The 18,838-nt window shown below is 41.0% G+C and overlaps 1 protein-coding gene across 3 annotated transcripts in view; it reads left to right on the top strand.

Annotated features, from left to right (window-relative positions):
* LLGL2 (LLGL scribble cell polarity complex component 2) overlaps window positions 1–18,838 on the top strand; it is an 876,878-nt gene that overhangs the window by 271,688 nt on the left and 586,352 nt on the right. The gene's annotated exons all lie outside the window — the stretch shown is intronic.

Consider the following 18,838-nt stretch of genomic DNA (forward strand, 5'->3'; position numbering starts at 1 on the left):
GCGCACTGATCAATGGACATAATCCTTCGGGATATGAGATGAAGCAATCTGCTAAGCGCCATACCAAGCACCCCTGCTACTGACAGAAGCATGCTTACCAAAAAGAACACTTTGTAAGGATTTTAATTTGATATGTCTGCTGACCTCTCGTCTGTCCTCTTAAATGCCAGAGTCCGAGCACTCCAATTTTAAGAGGTTCTAGAAATGATTTTATAGTTAACAAAGTTAGTTGGTGAAGCAGACCCCTCCTGTCTTTTGCAGCTAGTGGAAATGGAGTCCTGAATTGTTTCCCATTGCATTGGTATCTTACAATTTTCACTTTGCATAATCCTTCTAAGATCAGTGCAGCTTGGAGAGAATTTCCACTGAATGTGCTCATGATGACACATTTGGTGCCACAGACATCGGCTAAGACACTGTATTCAAACTAATGATGGCAAAGGATTCTACAGCCTCGCCCCTCCTTATGCTGTTATTTAGCTCATATAATAAATATACTTGATCCTCGCGTTTAGACAACATACAGTGTAGGATTGGTGTGGTACTGATTCCGGACACCCCCACTGGGTATGTTGACTTCTTGTACCTACTAGCTCACAGTTGCACTAGAATCTCCTTTTACCAAGGAGAGAATAGTTCTTGGCATCCTTCAAATATGACAACCCTGATCCCTCAGGATCGTGGAAACAATATACTACCTTTCGCTCAGTCACTCATGCTTACTTAGTCTGTCTCAGAGAGATGCACAGAATAAACAGGATGGGCGTTTTCAATAAGTATTTATTGAACAGTCGTTTCTCTGGTGTATAATAGATGAGCTGCAGCAACCATTAGACAGTATAAGATATAAATGATTAGCAGTACTATAAAGGTAAATGGGTGGTGTAGCTCTACCATTTTACAGACCGAACTGCCAAGCCAGGTCTTCCCTGGACTGGACCAGAAACCAGCATCCTGGGACCGGTTTCAGGGTATGTCACCCTTCTTCAGCCAGGCTAGCTTGAATCCAGTGGCACAGTGAGCAAGAGACCCATGTCGGGGAAACCCATCCCACTTAGGGCAAAAAGTGTAACAGCAAACAAATGATGAACGGAATGCTGACAATGCAAACATTCTCCCCAGTAAAAAAGATCTGGGTTAAATCCGTCGTTCATTTGCCCACCATGCCACCCCAGGTTAGACCCAGCCATGTGCAAATCAGTCTTGACCCTGTGCCTCATGGGAACAGTCCAGGCTGAACTGCCAAGCCGGGTCCTCCCTGGACAGGAAACAAACATCCTGGTGCTGGTTTCAGGGTATGTCACCAGTTTTCAGCCAGGATAGCCTAGGTGTGAGGTGTGAGGTGTAGAGTGAGCAAAAGAATCACAAAGGATTAAACCCAGATCAGTTGACTGGGGGTGAATGCTTGCAATCTTTAACACACCATCCATCATCCCCTTTGGTTTTGCTTTGTTTGCCCTAAGTTGGCAGGGTATGCCCAGACGTGGGTCCCTTGCTCACTTTGCCACTGGTTTCAAGATAGCCTGGCTGATGAGGGCTGTGAGACAGAAACTGGTCCCAGGATGCTTGTTTCCGGTCCAGAGAAGACATGGCTTGGCAGTTCAGGCTGGACTGTTCCCATGAGGCACAGTCAGACTGATTTGCATTTAGCCATGTCTGAACTGGGGTGGCGGAGTGAGCTAAAGAATCATGATGGATGAAACCCAGATCAGTTAACTGGGGGTGAGTGCTTGCAATGTTTGCGCGTATCAAGAGAGAGCGAGAGGACTAGAAAGCTAGTCCGAGTCCCCGTAGTTTATGTGTTATCAAAAGAGACTAGCTTAAATATGACCAATATTGTTAGGACTCTGATTAGATTTGTCATGGGCACCTCGTTGGTGAGTTCATGAAGCCCTCACCCACCAACCTGGTTGGTGGCATGCTTCATCATCGGGCCCACCCAGTGACACCTAATGTGTCCCGGGTGTGCTGCGACGCCCAATTACAGCGGAGCTGGTATTTTACTGAGAGTGTAGTGAGTTAAAACGGCTTGGTGAGGGTCCCAGTACCCAAGGGTAAATTTAATTTTAATAACTGGGCCCCCGTCAGCGGTTAAAATAAGGCTTGGGGATGTTTAAGGGAGGCGAGTTACTACCTCCTACATCCATCAGTTGGTCGACATGTTTCAGCCAGTGCCTTAAACTAAATCTGGCTTTCCTCAGGACCTTTTTAAAATAGAGTGTAGTGCAGGTTAAAAAGGAGTGTAATCCAGACTGTGTTACACTCACTAAGGTGTTTCTCTAAGTGTGAGAGGGGGGGATTCCCTTCTCATATATGCGCTTAGATTTTGCAGCCAATGCTTCCAGGAGTGAAGCGGTAAGGGGTTGACCAGCTTTTCTAGTCAGAGCCTGCCTTGTACCTGTTGCACCGTCCTCGTACTCCGGTAACAATAATTGCAACCATAATCTCGCAGTCTATTCTCTTTTTTGAACGAGTGATTGCAGCTACGGGAGCCGTGCGAACAGCCCCCTCTGCTCCTTCCTTCTGCCAATGATTTCCCTTCAACGTGAACACCATCACGTTAATGACTCAGTGTGTGTATATCACGTGAGCCCTTGGTAGTTCGTTTTTCACCTCCACTACCTGCTCCCTTAGCATTTTTATACGTAATTGTGCCACTTTTTGCATCTTTAAACACATTCTGTCCCCGGTGATGTAAATATGCATTGTATGATTGCACACAGTAAAAGGAATCACACACGATTAGTGTGGGGAATATTCGATCCGTGTTTACCAGTGCCAGTAATAGTGCTTTTAATTCTGTCAGCTGTGCCATGCAGTCTCCTAGAGACTGAGTTTTTGTACAACTCGGCTGAAACTTTCCATCCTGCATGCGCCCTTTAACGATAGCACATGCGGCACTGTATTTCTGTTTACTCCCTATGGCTGGTTGAGCAGAACCGTCAGTGTGAATTATATATTCGTACTGATCCAGCGGCATTATTTCATTTGATAGAGGATATTCTTGTTCATATTGCAGGAATGTTTGTGTTTTTAGACTTGGGTCGTACTTGTATTCTACATCTGTTGCAGTAAGAGAATTAGTCCATTGTATCCATCTTGGATGTAAGGCTTTAGCGTTGGGAATGCTTACCTTTGTTGCAGCTTCTAAATCTGGAGCCGGGATAACTGCTATTATACGCTTCCCTTGAGCCAGGGCTCTTTCTCTAACAATTGTGTGTCTTTTGCTTTCTCTAACTACGGCAGTCGGTACTGCTGTTAGAATTTTTTCAATTGATGCAAAGCTCATCTCCGCATTTGTGTACAAATGTGATTTGTATGCTGTTGGTACTGTCTCGCCTTCCTTATATGTTTAATAGGTGTACCTGATTGACCCGCAACTACACGGATCACCAGGTTGCGTACGTATACGTGAGTCTGTGAGTGTTTGGAGGCTATCATGTCAGCTTGTAAGGAGCCAAGAGTATCTGTGTGTTTCTCTGTCCACTGTCTAACTGAAAAGTCAGGTTTATATTAAATTGTAGAAAGGTTTTACTCTTTCTGCGTAATTCAAAATGTATGTTCTGCAAAAATGAAGGTATCCTAGAATTGATTGTAAGTTTTTAATGATTTAGGAGGTTGGAGCAGCGTACACTTTTTAAAAAAAAGTTAACTGCTAGGCTTTTCCCTTCAATTGAAAGCTCATTTCCTAGAAAAAGGACATTAAGGTGGGATATTTAAAAACATTTTAAAGTTGAATTTGTAACCCTCAGTGGCAAATCCCAAAATTATGGTATTCACTTGTTCATTTGTTCCTCCAAGTCATCGTCCGTTCAATAAATATCATCCACATAGGACAAAGCCTCTTCATCCAGATTCTGAAGTAACTCAGTTACCCTAGCTGAAAACAACCCCAGGTTGTTCTTATACCCCTGGGGGGGTCAACAACATTGACGCTGGGACCCTAGCCCTAAGAATGCTGTCAAATATCTGCTCTCAGGCGCTATATTCTGGCAGAAAAATCCATTTGAGATATCTATCGTGTTTTGTGTTTTTTCTGCACAATGTTATTCATCAATGCGTCACTGTATGCATTTTGAACTGCAAATGTCTTAGTGCAAGTGTTTAAATGTTTGTAATCTAAAACCAACCGATATGAAATGTCGGGTTTTGATACAGGAAACAAAGCATAATTTATTTGAGAGGTGCAAGTTTCAATCACTCCCTGGTATTCAAGTTGATCTAAGATCCCCCTGACCTGTTTTTTAGCTTCTTGCTTTATTGGATACTGCCTTTTTTGCAGTCTGAGTATTTTTTAATGGAATTATGTGGTGGATTGAATCCTCATCCCATCCAACATGGTTTTTGTGTAATGCCTGGGCTTGGCCTACCGCCCACTCCCGCGTATATGTATATTTGAGATATGTGGGAACATGGTCGGAAAATGGTGGTAAAACCACTGTTTCTTCCCTAGGGCAATTCATGACAAATGCTGGCGGCCAGTCTTGTTCAGATAACAAAGTGTAATAGCCAAACGTCAGGTTCTCCCAAAAGAGACATCTAACTATCCTGCATTTGTGGTGTTATTTCATACAATTTATGTGGGACATTTACCCTTGTATCAGTTGTTTCCACCGTGATCTAATCATTCAAGTCCGCTGTCACCAGAAATTCCATCATGTTCTGGCGAGCTATGGTTACCTCTTCCACACTGTCTAGCATCGTCAGAGCCCATTCCCCGTTCAGTAGTCGAGTCCTCAGAATTCTGGGCATGTCTGATCTTTAGATCTACAACCTTCTTCTTTTTGAACTGTTTTTTTTTTTTGGTTTATCTTCTTTTTTGGAAGTATATTCTTCAGCGTGTTGCTTGTCTCTGGACTTTGTACGCTCTTCTTGTCTGTCTGACCGTCCTCCTCTCTGAGTTTTTCGTTGAACCCTAAAAGGAACGAGAGGAACGTGTATCAGTATCCTGATATCTGTTGGGTTTCCAAATATTGTCCCTATTCCTAAGGTTATACCTCCTTTCGGAGGGCTCCTGTGAAGGAGATCTACCTCTGTATTGAGTTCTGTTTTCTTAACTTTTTGTTTTTTGATATTTTTCCATTTCTTTTTTGATGAAGCAGGTGTCGGCTTGAAGGTCTCCTTCTCAGGATAACCCATCAGTTGTGATTTTAATGCTTTTCCACCCGAACTGTTCTTGCCTAATTATGCATATGCAGTTTCACTTATTTTAGGTAGTTCGTGTTCCTGTTGTAAAGGACTGAACTCCCTTAGGCGTTGGTGGATAGCCACTGATGCTGCCTCCCCTTTAATATTTGCTAATATTATGGCTGATACCTGGGCATAATTACCTAGTAATTTCATCCTTAAGGTCAGAGCAGGCTCTGCTCCATACTCATTTTGTATTTTATTTGTCTTAATACATCAGATATAACTGCTAATGACGGGATACCATGAGTTCTGATATATATGGCAGCAAAAACTGTACCCCACGAGGTACAATCCTCTATCTGTGGCGTTATCCCCATGGGCAGGCAGATTGTCAGCATTCTATGTTTTTCATAAGGGCTAGTATTCGGGAATACTGCTTCTAGCTGTGTAATTGTCTGAGCTACCCAGAATGGAATTTGTTCATGTTTTGCAGGCATTTTACCCATTACTGCGTGTAATGTTTGTGGTGTTATTTTAGTTGCTGTACTTTGAACTGGAGTTGAATTTGTTGTAACCATTGCCTGCTGGACTGTAAGAGTCCTCATGATAAACTACGTCATGTTTCTGTCCATTTATATTAATTCTTTGTGGAGTATGAGTAAGTCTCCTCCTGGCATTGTTTCGATGTCCGGATGTGGTGTGTAGGACGCTAATATTGGCCATGTTGCTCCTTCTCTTCCAAGCGGACTGAGTCTTACTCTACTTCTTGCGCGGGGTAGGGCACCTTTAAACCCGTATAAGTGTTCCTGGTGCGTGAGCGGAACTTCAATGTCCTCATACGGACAATATTCCCCTGGTGGTTTATCTTCTGTGTAGAAATGAAATGTCTTTGTTCTTGCATTTGCTTCTGGCAATGCAACCCACAAATGTAATACATCTTTTCTGTATGATTCGTGTGCCTCAATCACAACAGCTACTATGCCAGCCCTAGTTGTAGACCATATGCAAGTAGTTATGTGACTGCATTTCTAACATTTTCTGCATCTGCATTTTCCTCATCTGCTGAGAGGTTTAGTTGCTTGCACAACTATCCCCTTCCTCAGTCATTGCTTTAAAAAAGAAGGAAGAGCTTTTCAAGGAAAGTCAGATAATGTGTTTTTGCACAATATTAGGAACTCTGTATCCCTCAAGCTTGATTAAACCAACAGCCAATAAATAGGATATTTCACCTACTCAGCTGTGGCAGAGTTTTGCCCCCCACGCTAGACGTCTCTGGTGTTTTGTGAATAGGGATTTCTGAGAATAGCATGACTGAACTACTCAGATTCTACTGTTAAATAAGGACCCTACCAACGTTGGTGGCGCCATGTCATGTAGCTCCTATAAGAAATATACAGGATCTGCACATTTATACAACATACACTGTAGGATTGGTGTCGGACCTATTCCGGACACCCCCACCGGGTATGTTGACTTCTTGTACCAACTAGCTCACAGTGCCACTAGAATCTCCTTTTACCAAGGAGAGAATAGTTCTTGGCAACCATTGAACATGACAACCATGATCCCTCAGGATCGTGTAAACAATATACTACCTTTCGCGCAGTCACTCGTGCTTACTTAGTCTGTCTCAGAGATACTCAGAATAAACAGGCTGGGCGTTTACAATAAGTATTTATTGAACAGTTGTTACTCTGGTGTATAAATATAAATGATTAGCAGTACTACAAAGGTAAATGGATGGTATAGCTCTTCCATTTACAATAATCGTGAATACATTTGAATATGTAAAACAAATGATAAAAAGATGCGTACTCCTCCGATGTCTCCCTAACGAGATGTTCCTAAATGTACCTAGCATGTGTAAAGGTGTTTAGCCAAGAATCTGTCTAGGATTTAGTCAACCCCATTACCTGAAGTGAGAGACTGTGGGACCCCGTCCTGATCTTTAGTTGGACACCCCGCAAGGGATGTTAGGCCACTGCGAGCTAGAGTGTCTGTATGCAGGAACCTCAGCGTCTCTGGTGAGTGTGTCGGCCGGGAAGTCTCGGTCTCCTCTGTCTTTCTTAGCAAGATATGATGTATATATAATAATGTCAAGATCACAGGTGTGAGTAACCTGCACTCCTAGTTTTACAAAATTTTTAAACAAGCAACGTAAATTTAAGTGGTACTCCAGAAAGTATACAATGGTGCAGTCCTCAGTAAGCCTTGTTAGCCTCTACCAGGAAACAATATACAACACATTGTTTCAAACAGAACCTGTCTGAACCTGAGGATGCACTTTTCACTGACCCTATAAGGTGTGCGACTTTTTTAAACAAATTAATCAATTGTAGACATGCGGATATATCTGTAACAGTTATTCCATGAGTACATATGAAAAACATATGCAATACACTGTTCTAGTAATCAAAACAGTTTGTGAAACACATGAATGAAAAACAACACGATATTGAATATGAGATATAAAACTCTGACGCAACGAAAATAAGAATACAGCAACAATCTTGACAGTTCCAAGCACTGTAAATTGATGTATTCTCTTTGTTGAGTATTCATTCCTTGCTACTTCAAAGCAATGTTTCACAGTTCACAAATCCCAAAGCATTTCGGTGCAGAGCACCTTCATCAGGGGAATGCTGCAGAAATATACAAATATTGCAAATGTTTCTGATATTCGTAATACAGTTTCAACATTCCAACTGTTTTCCAAAATGAGATTTCAAAGCGTGGTTAGGCCCAAAACCACAATTCTGTGTGTGACAATGTACAAACCAATATGCATGCAACTGTACCAGTGCTGCAAGCATGGTGTTCAAATCACGCAAAAATGTGCAGTGTGATGTCACCCTGTCTATCACCAAAAATATATGAGAAAGAATCAGAAAAAGACAAGGAGAACAAAGGAATATGAAATATAATATGTAACTGTGTGCAAAGAGCGTGCGTTTCACATGCCACTAGCAAAACTCACCTACAAAAATAGCCAACAGAACAACCCTCTGTGGAATTGCATGACCAGTAGTAAGTATACTCTGCTGTAGAACAAAGGAATCAATGAGACGAAAAAACGAGAGTCTCTCTGTTAACCAACTATGACTAATCCATATGCGACAGGAAAAAAGTGAAAACCAATCAATGACACATACTAATATGAACCTGAAACAGCCCGTACCTCTGCCAAAAGTCCTCCGATGTACTTCTTCTCAAATGGGTACTGCAAGACAAGAAGGCATCGTAAATCCATTGCTCTGTGACTCCAAAAGTCACCCCAAGCCCGAATAGCTGCTGCTTACTGTTAACCACGGTGTCCGCGCGATTTGCTAACGTTCCTTCATTGTAATCGGGCGAGCCTCTCAATACAACGTTTAAACTTCCGCGTGCGACGCAAGCCAAGGAAAACAAAGGACAGACTAAATTTAGCGCTCTGCGTCCATAACACAAAGACGCCTGACGTAATAAACTGCATCAAAGACTAGACTGCTACATGCGCTCCTAAATCTACGTGCTTATAAAGAAAAATACCCAAATTCGAAACCATAAAGAAAAGATCTAAAGAAAGAACAGGAGGTTATGACTAAAAATCAATGCAAGTCATAAAAAAATGGAAAAAAGAGCGTAATGCTTATATAAATCTCCAAAGATGTGGTGCTGAAAATAAACCAGGGAAGATATACATGAATGAGTGTGAGACGGCCAGAGCAAGCTGACAGTCTCCAACAAGGAAAGTGACCATAAACTGAACGTTTTTTGCGTGTTTTGAAGCAAAATAACAACATCACAACGTTGGTATCTGTGCTTTATAAAAATGTACATGATACAAAAATCAGTACAAGATATACCAATTTAGACGGTACATTCATGGTACATATGCACAAAACAATCATAAGAAACAAGTAAATTCAATCTTATTATTCAATCCACAAGGATTCATGGTATTCAAGAACCGGGTCCAAAATGTTTCTCTTTGTGCACGATACCTGGTGGTATCTCCATACGGTAATGCGGACACCTTTTCTAGTACAGTAAAGCGCAACTGAGTTATTGTGTGTTTTTTCTCCATCCAATGCACCTCTCGATATGATTTTATATTAGCCGTGCGAATCATGCTTTTATACTCAGTGAGTCTGATTTTTACCTTCCTAGATGTGCGCCCGACATATACGAGCCCACATGGACACTTGATGGATATATAACCGTGCTCGTATTGCAGTCAGATGTATGCCTTAACTTGATCTGTTTGCCAGTATGTGGGTGTGCGAACTTGTCACCTACAATCACGTTGCCACAGTGACCGCAGTTGTGGCATTTCCACATGCCCAAGTGTGCGGAGTCAATCTGAGTCAGGGCTTTCTTATTTAGAAGCTCTTTAATGTTTTTTGATCTAGAGAAGGCAAATATGGGACGACCCTTAAAAACATCTTGAAAATCATTTTCCTGTTCTATAATCTCCCAGTGTTTGTTAATGCAACGTTTGATATCTTTTGAAGCAGTCGAGTATTTAAGAACACAAACCTCTCTCTTTGCTGCCTGCTTATGTGATTTGCTCAACAATTGCGCTCTATCCAAATTACAGGCCCTCTGCTTCGCTGCCTCAATAACTTCCAGAGGATAACCTCTCTTTAAATAGTCCTGGGAAGTTTCCTCAATACTTGCTCTTCCTTGAGGTTCTTCAGAACAAATTCTTCTAATCCTGATGAATTGTGACAATGGTAGGTGGTTTTTGAGGGCAGGTGTGTAAAATCTACAGTAATGTAGGGCATTGTTCCGATCAGTAGGTTTTCTATACACTCTGGTCTCCAATGTTATTGCCTTTTTTTCAATCAAAATGTCCAAATAGTTAATAGAAGTAGAATTTATGGTATGAGTAAATTTAATGTATGGGTGACAATTGTTTAATTTGATGAGTGCATCTTCCAAAGCCTGCTTTTTCCCTTTCCAAAGTATTAGGATTTCATCAATGTGCCGTAAGTACAACAAAAGGTGATCAGTCCATGCTCTTTCATGGAATATGTGGGTGTCTTCAAACGTGGCCATGAACATATTTGCATACGCCGGTGCCCCGGTAAACCCCATAGAGGTACCGGTCTTTTGCAAATAAACATACTGTTTCCAAGAGAAGTAGTTGTGATAAAGACGAATTGAAGTAATTCTAATAGCAAAATGTTGAGAGTCTCTTCATAATCATGCCTCAAAAGTAGCCACTCCACTGCTTCCATGCCTTCTCCATTTGGTGTAGTGTAGTTCCTATATTCCCAATAGGCTCTGCGCATTGGAATAATATATTCAGTAGTGTAGACGTAGGACTGAGGTTGACTAGGTCTCTACTGACTATATTAGACTTAAGGTTTGCCAGCTAGCTCAGAGGTCACTAGAAACTTTCTCGAATAAACGTGGAGGAGTTTACCCTCCCTGGATAGACAAGAAGGGATTAGCTTCTGACAACCATAAAACATGACAACTTTGCTCCCTCAGAATAAGAGTGTATCTCTAGAGTTGTGTGGAAACAATAGACAGCTATTTCACTCAGTCAAGTGTGCATACTTAGTTTCACCAGAGTGTAGAGAAAAGAGAGACGGGCGTTTTCAATAAAAAGTGTTATTTATTGAGCAGTCTTCTTTCTCATACAAGAGAAATGAATTACCACGATTGCAATACTTAGCATAAAGTAAAGTAGGTACAGTAAAAGGAGTATTATGAAATAATACTGTAAAAGCATTGATATGGTTTCTTAGCCATATGATACTTAAAATAGATAAAATATATACATACAAATATACATTGACTAACGTACTCAACTGGTGCTTCTAAATACGCCTACCCCGGTGTACCTGACCTAAGCCTTATACGTGGGAAGGATTAAGTAGCAGTTTAAGTTAAGTTGGTTTTGCCAAGGAATCTGAATCAAGAATTCTCTTAAAGGGTTTAAACGTCAGCTCCGTACCTGGGTATTAGAAAGCAGGAGGTCTGGTATCTCTCTCTCAGGACTCGATATCCCAGTAACCCGCGAGGGTATCTGGAAACACCGGAGCTGGATTTCTCGGCAGGAGAAAAGACAGCGTCTCTCTCAGTGCGTCAAAGGGGAGGGGCAGTGTCCGTGGGCTCTCGCATCAGCTGGGCTCTCGGGCAAGTAGATAGCCGCTCTGCTCCAAACCACCGTGCCTTTGCTTAAGGCAACATTGATATATTTATACCTGAAAGGTGCCGGGTTTGACATAAGGTTGGACATAAGACGTCAATAAAGATGTCACTAAGAACTGACCCTTCTTAGAGTGCTCACAGGAGTTCTAGGACGAAATCAAAACAAAAGCAATGGGGAATTCCCAGGTTGCTGGAGGTTTGTTTTGTTTACAGAACTTGTTGTACTTTCTAGGAGCCTGGGGAAGTAGCCTTGCTTAATTTGGACAGCATGGGCTATGACTAAATATGGATATGATTCTTATGCCTTTATAAGGATATTATTTATTATAACCACATAAGGGCATAAATCAGGAATATTAATTAGGGTCCTAGATAGAATTACAACAGTGGGATAGATGTGTAGGACGCTGATACATTGATTGTTGCCAACCAGAGTTCAGTAGCTTCCGGAATATTAACCTCCTTCAATTTATTGAGACAATCTGTCTTGTCCTGGACATATGTAATCCATTGCTGGACCAGCGGTTGTAAATAATGATCTAAAAACTTCCCTACTGGTTCATGCAGTGACCCACATCCGGCCACAATGGGTCGGAATGGGGGATCCACAGGATCCTTATGCATCTTGTGGAGCATGTAAATATGTGGCCTTTTTGAGTGTTCCGATGTAAAAAATAATTATAAATGTTCTCATCAATCCAACCAAGATCCTTGGCTTTGGTGAGGATTTGTGATAGAATCGACTGGAAGGCGCAGGTAGGTTCGGATTCTAGAAGAGGATAGGTGTCAGTGTCCCGTACGTGTTGTTAATCTTTGGATTCATAGTAAGTAGTATCCATGACTACCAGCGATCCGCCCTAATCTGCTGGTTTGAACGTCAGGTTGTCATTCATAGCTAAGTTCCATGTTCTGTCATTGACAAATTCTTCTGTTTGTGTTCTTTCCGGTGTATCTCTACCAAATCTTTTTTGATCATTAATTCAAAGCGATCCAGTGCTTTGTGTGACACAGGTGATATAAAGGTGCTTTTGGGTTTGAAAACCTTTTGAGGAACAGTTGCAGCCCCATCAGTAGGTGACAAGTGAAATATTCATGATTAATTCCTCTTCAGGTTGCGACGCGTTCCGTCTGTTTTTTTTTTTTTTGTCCCCTTGTCCCCTCCTGGTTCGCAGGATTTGCTGGTACCCTGTTCTACGGGAGGGTGATTGGACTATTGGCCTGTCTCCAAAAAAGACTGTTTAGGAGTACTGCCAGTGGTTGTTGTATCCACAGGTGTTTCTCCTGTTCTTACTGTGGTCTTATGGGTGGACATGATGGTAAGGTATCCGTGGCTATACTCTCCTCAGATGTTGAAGACTCAGGTTTCTTGAAGGTGCGTTGTTGTGCATATAAATCTGCCCAACTATAAACTTCATCAAGTTTATAATCAATTGTGTCACGCCTGAATTTGCGTAACTTGCGCTCATGAACCTCCTTTGCATGTGTCTCTAGTGTTTCATTGAGATCTTTACGTGTTTGATCCAGTTCCTCAGAAGTCATTCTTTTGGATAAATCAGTTTTTAAATCGTGAATTTCGGTTTCCAATTCCTTTAGTGTGTCTGATAACTCCTCTATAATTAAGAGTATAAGGTCCAATGAACACTTATTAAGAATTGCAAACCATTTAGTCATAAAAGGTTTGTTAAATTTAAACAACATAGGTCGTAATGCGATACTCAATCCTTGCGGAATTCTTAATAAGTGTTCATTGTCATTGGACCTTATACTCTTAATTATAGAGAAGTTATCAGACATACTAAAGGAATTGGAAACCGAAATTCACGATTTAAAAACTGATTTGTCCAAAAGAATGACTTCTGAGGAACTGGATCAAACACTTAAAGATCTCAATGAAACACTAGAGACACATGCAAAGGAGGTTCATGAGTGCAAGTTACGCAAATTCCGGCATGACTCAATTGACCATAAACTTGATGAAGTTTCTAGTTGGGCAGAGATATATGCACAATGAACCACCTTCAAGAAACCTGAGGCTTCAACATCTGAAGAGAGTATAGCCACGGAGCAAGATACCTTATCATCACGTCCACCCATTAAGACCACAGTAAGAGCAGGAGAAACACCTGTGGATACAGCAACCACTAGCGGTACTCCTAAACAGTCTTTTTTGGAGACAGGCTAATCGTCGAATCACCCTCCCGAAGAACAGGGGACTGGCAACTCCTGCGAACCAGGAGGGGACAAGGGGCCAAAAAAAACTGACGGAACGTGTCGCAACCCTTAGAGGAATTAATCATGAACATTTCTAGTGTAGAACTGACAAACCATGAAAAAGCCATCTTAAACAAGGGCATGTCTTTTGTTCCAACATACCATACCAACAGTTTCAAACAGAAATCTCACTTTTCAAGTTCATGCGTAAACTCAGGTTACGTTGGTTCTTTCATCACATAGCAAAAGTGTCTCCTACTGATGCGGCTGCAACTGTTCCTCAACAGGTTTTCAAACCCAAAAGCACCTTTATTTCACCTGTGTCGCACAAAGCACTGGATCTCTTTGAATTATTGATCAAAAAAGATTTGGTAGAGATACACCGGAAAGAACATAAACAGAAGAATTCGTCAATGAAAGAACACGTAACTTTACGGAATTTAGCTATGAAAGACAACCTGAAGTTCAAACCAGCAGATTAGGGCGGATCGCTGGTAGTCATGGATACTACTTACCATGAATCCAAAGATTAACAACACGTACGGGACACTGACACCTATCCCCTTCTAGAATCTGAACCTACCTGCGCCTTCCAGTCGATTCTATCACAAATCCTCACCAAAGCCAAGGATCTTGGTTGGATTGATGAGAACGTTTATATATTTTTGACATCGGAACACCCAAAAACGCCACATATTTACATGCTCCCCAAGATGCATAAGGATCCTGTGAACCCCCCATTCCGACCCATTGTGGTCGGATGTGGGTCACTGCATGAACCAGTAGGGAAGTTTTTAGATCATTATTTACAACCGCTGGTCCAGCAATGGATTACATATGTCCAGGACACTACAGATTGTCTCAATAAATTGAAGGAGGTTAATATTCCGGAAGCTACTGAACTCTGGTTGGCAACAATGATATATTGGCGCTCTACACGTCTATCCCACATGGAGAAGGCATGGAAGCAGTCGAGTGGCTACTTTTGAGGCATGATTATGAAGAGACTCAACATTTTGCTATTGGAATTACTTCAATTCAGTCTGTACCACAGCTACTTCTCTTGGAAACACCATTTTTATTTGCAAAAGACCTGTACCTCTATGGGGTTTACCGGGGCACCGGCGTATGCAAATATGTTCATGGCCAAGTTTGAAGACACCCACATATTACATGAAAGAGCATGGACTGATCATCTTTTATTGTACTTACGGTACATTGATGACATCCTAATACTTTGGAAAGGGAAAAAGCAGGCTTTGGAAGATGCACTCATCACATTAAACAATTGTCACCCATACATTAAATTTACTCATACCATAAATTCTACTTCCATTAACTATTTGGACATTTTGATTGAAAAAAAGGCAACAACTTGGAGACCAGAGTGTATAGAAAACCTACTGATAGGAACAATGCCCTACATTACCGTAGTTTTCACACACCTGCCCTCAAAAACCACCTACCATTGTCACAATTCAGGATTAGAAGAATTTGTTCTGAAGAACCTCAAGGAAGAGCAAGTATTGAGAAAGCTTCCCAGGACTATTTAAAGAGAGGTTATCCGCTGGAAGTTGAGGCAGCGAAGCAGAGGGCCTGTAATTTGGATAGAGCGCATTTGTTGAGCAAATCACATAAGCAGGCAGCAAAGAGAGAGGTTTGTGTTCTTAAATACTCCACTGCTTCAAATGATATCAAACGTTGCATTAACCAACGCTGGGAGATTATAGAACAGGAAAATGTTTTTCAAGATGTTTTTAAGGGTCGACCAATATTTGCCTTCTCTAGATCAAAAAACATTAAAGAGCTTCTGAATAAGAAAGCCCTGACTCAGATTGACTCCGCACACTTGGGCATGTGGAAATGCCACAACTGCGGTCACTGTGGCAACGTGATCATAGGTGACAAGTTCGCACACCCACAGACTGGCAAACAGATCGAGTTAAGGCATACATCTGACTGCAATACGAGCACTGTTATATATTCCATCAAGTGTCCATGTGGGCTCGTATATGTCGGGCGCACATCTAGGAAGGTAAAAATCACACTCACTGAGCATAAAAGCATGATTCGCATTGGATGGAGAAAAAACACACAATACCTCAGTTGCGCTTTACTGTACTAGAAAAGTTGTCAGCATTACAGTATGGAGATACCACCAGGTGTCTTGCACAAAGAGAAACATTTTGGATCCGGTTCTTGAATACCATGAATCCTTGTGGATTGAATGATAAGATTGAATTTACTTGTTTCTTATGATTGTTTTGTGCATATGTACCATCAATGTACCGTCTAAATTAGTATGTCTTGTACTTATTTTTGTATCATGTACATTTTATAATGCACAGATACTGACGTTGTGATGTTGTTATTTTGCTTGTTGGAGACTTTCAGCTTGCTCTGCCCGTCTCGCACTCATTCGTGTATATCTCCCCTTGTCAATTTTCAGCACCACATCTTTGGAGGTTTATATAAGCATTATGCTCTTTTTTCCATCTTTTTTTGGCTTGCATTGATTTTTGGTCACAACCTCCTGTTCTTTCTTTAAATCTTTTCTTTATCGTTTCAGATTTCGGTATTTTTCTTTGTACATGCGTAGATTTAGGAGCGCATGTAGCAGTCTAGTCTTTGATGCAGTTTATTACGTCAGGCGTCTTTGTGTTATGGACGCAGAGCGCTAAATTTAGTCTGTCCTTTCTGTTTTCCTTGGCTTGCGTCGCACGCGGAAGTTTAAACGTTGTATTGAGAGGCTCGCCCGATTACAATGAAGGAACGTTAGCAAATCGCGCGGACACCGTGGTTAACAGTAAGCAGCAGCTATTCGGGCTTGGGGTGACTTTTGGAGTCACAGAGCAATGGATTTACGATGCCTTCTTGTCTTGCAGTACCCATTTGAGAAGAAGTACATCGGAGGACTTTTGGCAGAGGTACGGGCTGTTTCAGGTTCATATTAGTATGTGTCATTGATTGGTTTTCACTTTTTTCCTGTCGCATATGGATTAGTCATAGTTGGTTAACAGAGAGACTCTCGTTTTTTCGTCTCATTGATTCCTTTGTTCTACAGCAGAGTATACTTACTACTGGTCATGCAATTCCACAGAGGGTTGTTCTGTTGGCTATTTTTGTAGGTGAGTTTTGCTAGTGGCATGTGAAAAGCACGCTCTTTGCACACAGTTACATATTATATTTCATATTCCTTTGTTCTCCTTGTCTTTTTCTGATTCTTTCTCATATATTTTTGGTGATAGACAGGGTGACATCACACTGCACATTTTTGCGGGATTTGAACACCATGCTTGCAGCACTGGTACAGTTGCATGCATATTGGTTTGTACATTGTCACACAATTTGGGGCCTAACCATGCTTTGAAATCTCGTTGTGGAAAACAGTTGGAATGTTGACACTGATTGGAACTGATGCTATCGTGTTTATATTACGAATATCAGAAACATTTGCAATATTTGTATATTACTGCAGCATTCCCCTGATGAAGGTGCTCTGCACCGAAATGCATTAGGGTTTGTGAACTGTGAAACATTGCTTTGAAGTATCAAGAAATGAATACTCAACAAAGAAAATAAATCAAGTTATAGTGCTTGGAACGGTCAAGATTGTTGCTGTATTCTTATTTTTGTTGTGTCAGAGTTTTATATCTAATATTCAATATTGTGTTGTTTTTCATCCATGTGTTTCTCAAACTGTATTGATTACTAGAACAGTGTATTGCATATGTTTTTCATATGTACTCCTGGAATAACTGTCACAGATATATCGGTGTGTCTACAATTGATTAATTTGTTTTAAAAAGTCGCACACCTTATAGGGTCAGTGAAAAGTGCGTCCTCCGGTTCAGACAGGTTCTGTTTGAAATAATTTGTTGTATGATGTATATATAACTATAGGTCTTCCCAGGGGTCCTACCTTGCTGTATTACTGCGTCGGCCTAAGGATGACGTCGGATATGACGTTTATATATAGTTATTATACAGGAGCTGGTAGTCCTGCTGTGCTTCCAAGAATCCTCATGCATAATGTGTGTTTTCAAACTAGGGAAAACCCGCGTTCCGAATGCAGTGTCGTCTCTAGGTAAAAGGTCAGTCCTTGTAAACTGTGACAAGTGTAATGTAAGGAAGAATATAGGTGAAGGGTAATGAAATTACCAAGGCCTATATTATGGTACCTATATGGAATATAACCATGCTGGGGAAACTGTGATGTTGATACTGAGATACTTGGACCCAATTTTCCTAAGCTCAGCATCGGCGTATTGGGAGTTTTATAGAATAGACGACTCGGAGGGAAAACAGAGGCAAATCATGATGAGATACTGCCTGCCCAGAAGCGACTCAACAAACAGTGTAGAATTCACAGAACTCCATTCTCATACATCTACTTAGAGACTGCTCTGATTGAGAGTGTGCCAGTTTCTCTAGACAAACTGCATTTTATGGTATTTCATTTGAAAGAAGCATATTCTGCTTTAAACCTGAATGTATTTATAGATGATGTAGCAAAGTACCATTATAAAATGGCTGTTGTACTATTTAAATGGCCCTGCATTTAGGTGGCAAACTTACCTTTTGTAGCTGACTTTACGGTCAAAATAGTTTACTGGGAGAAAACCTCACCTCCTTTGGACCAGGCTGTAGCTCGCATCTTGTTGAGTAACAATAGGCCTGCAGTTAAAAATTCCTAGTATGGCTTTGACATAGGTATAAGTGAAAGAGAGGGGCTCTTAATAACCCGTAGGGAAATTGAGCACCAATATACTGTAAAGTAAAACAAAAGGTTTTCCCTATGGGAGGTATTATTTCCTGCTCCTAAACCAGGAGTCTGAGCGACAAACTCAATCCACAACATTCATTCATCTTGCATCTTGTTAGGTGGGAGAACACTTACCAGAAAGGAACACAAACAGTCTATTTATAAAAGTATACAATTTATTTTAAATAAAAAACATATGAATTCCTATGTATAGCTGGTTAAAACAAGAAATACACAATTAAAACCACCTAATGTGGGTATGGAGAAAATGTATAAAAAAAGACACAACTATCTGTCTTAATTATGTCATTTCGGGCCCTCGTTTGACAACAGTGGGGGAATAATATTCCTTTAAACCAGGTTATTTGTTGGCAACACCGAATATGACTTGATGAAAGTGCGTCGACGCGTTTCGGAAGCTTAAGTAGATAATGGCTCCCTTCTTCAGGACAGTCTCTATATGTTTTCGCCACAGATTTGTATCATACCTAATACACAAATAAAATACGGCTATTAGCTCCTGACTTCATAGTTATCTGCACATGTTTCAAGGAGATCTAATCAGGATAGCTAAATAAATTTAGCCCT

The sequence above is a fragment of the Lissotriton helveticus genome, chromosome 7, assembly GCF_964261635.1.
Source record: "Lissotriton helveticus chromosome 7, aLisHel1.1, whole genome shotgun sequence".
NCBI lineage: Eukaryota > Metazoa > Chordata > Amphibia > Caudata > Salamandridae > Lissotriton > Lissotriton helveticus.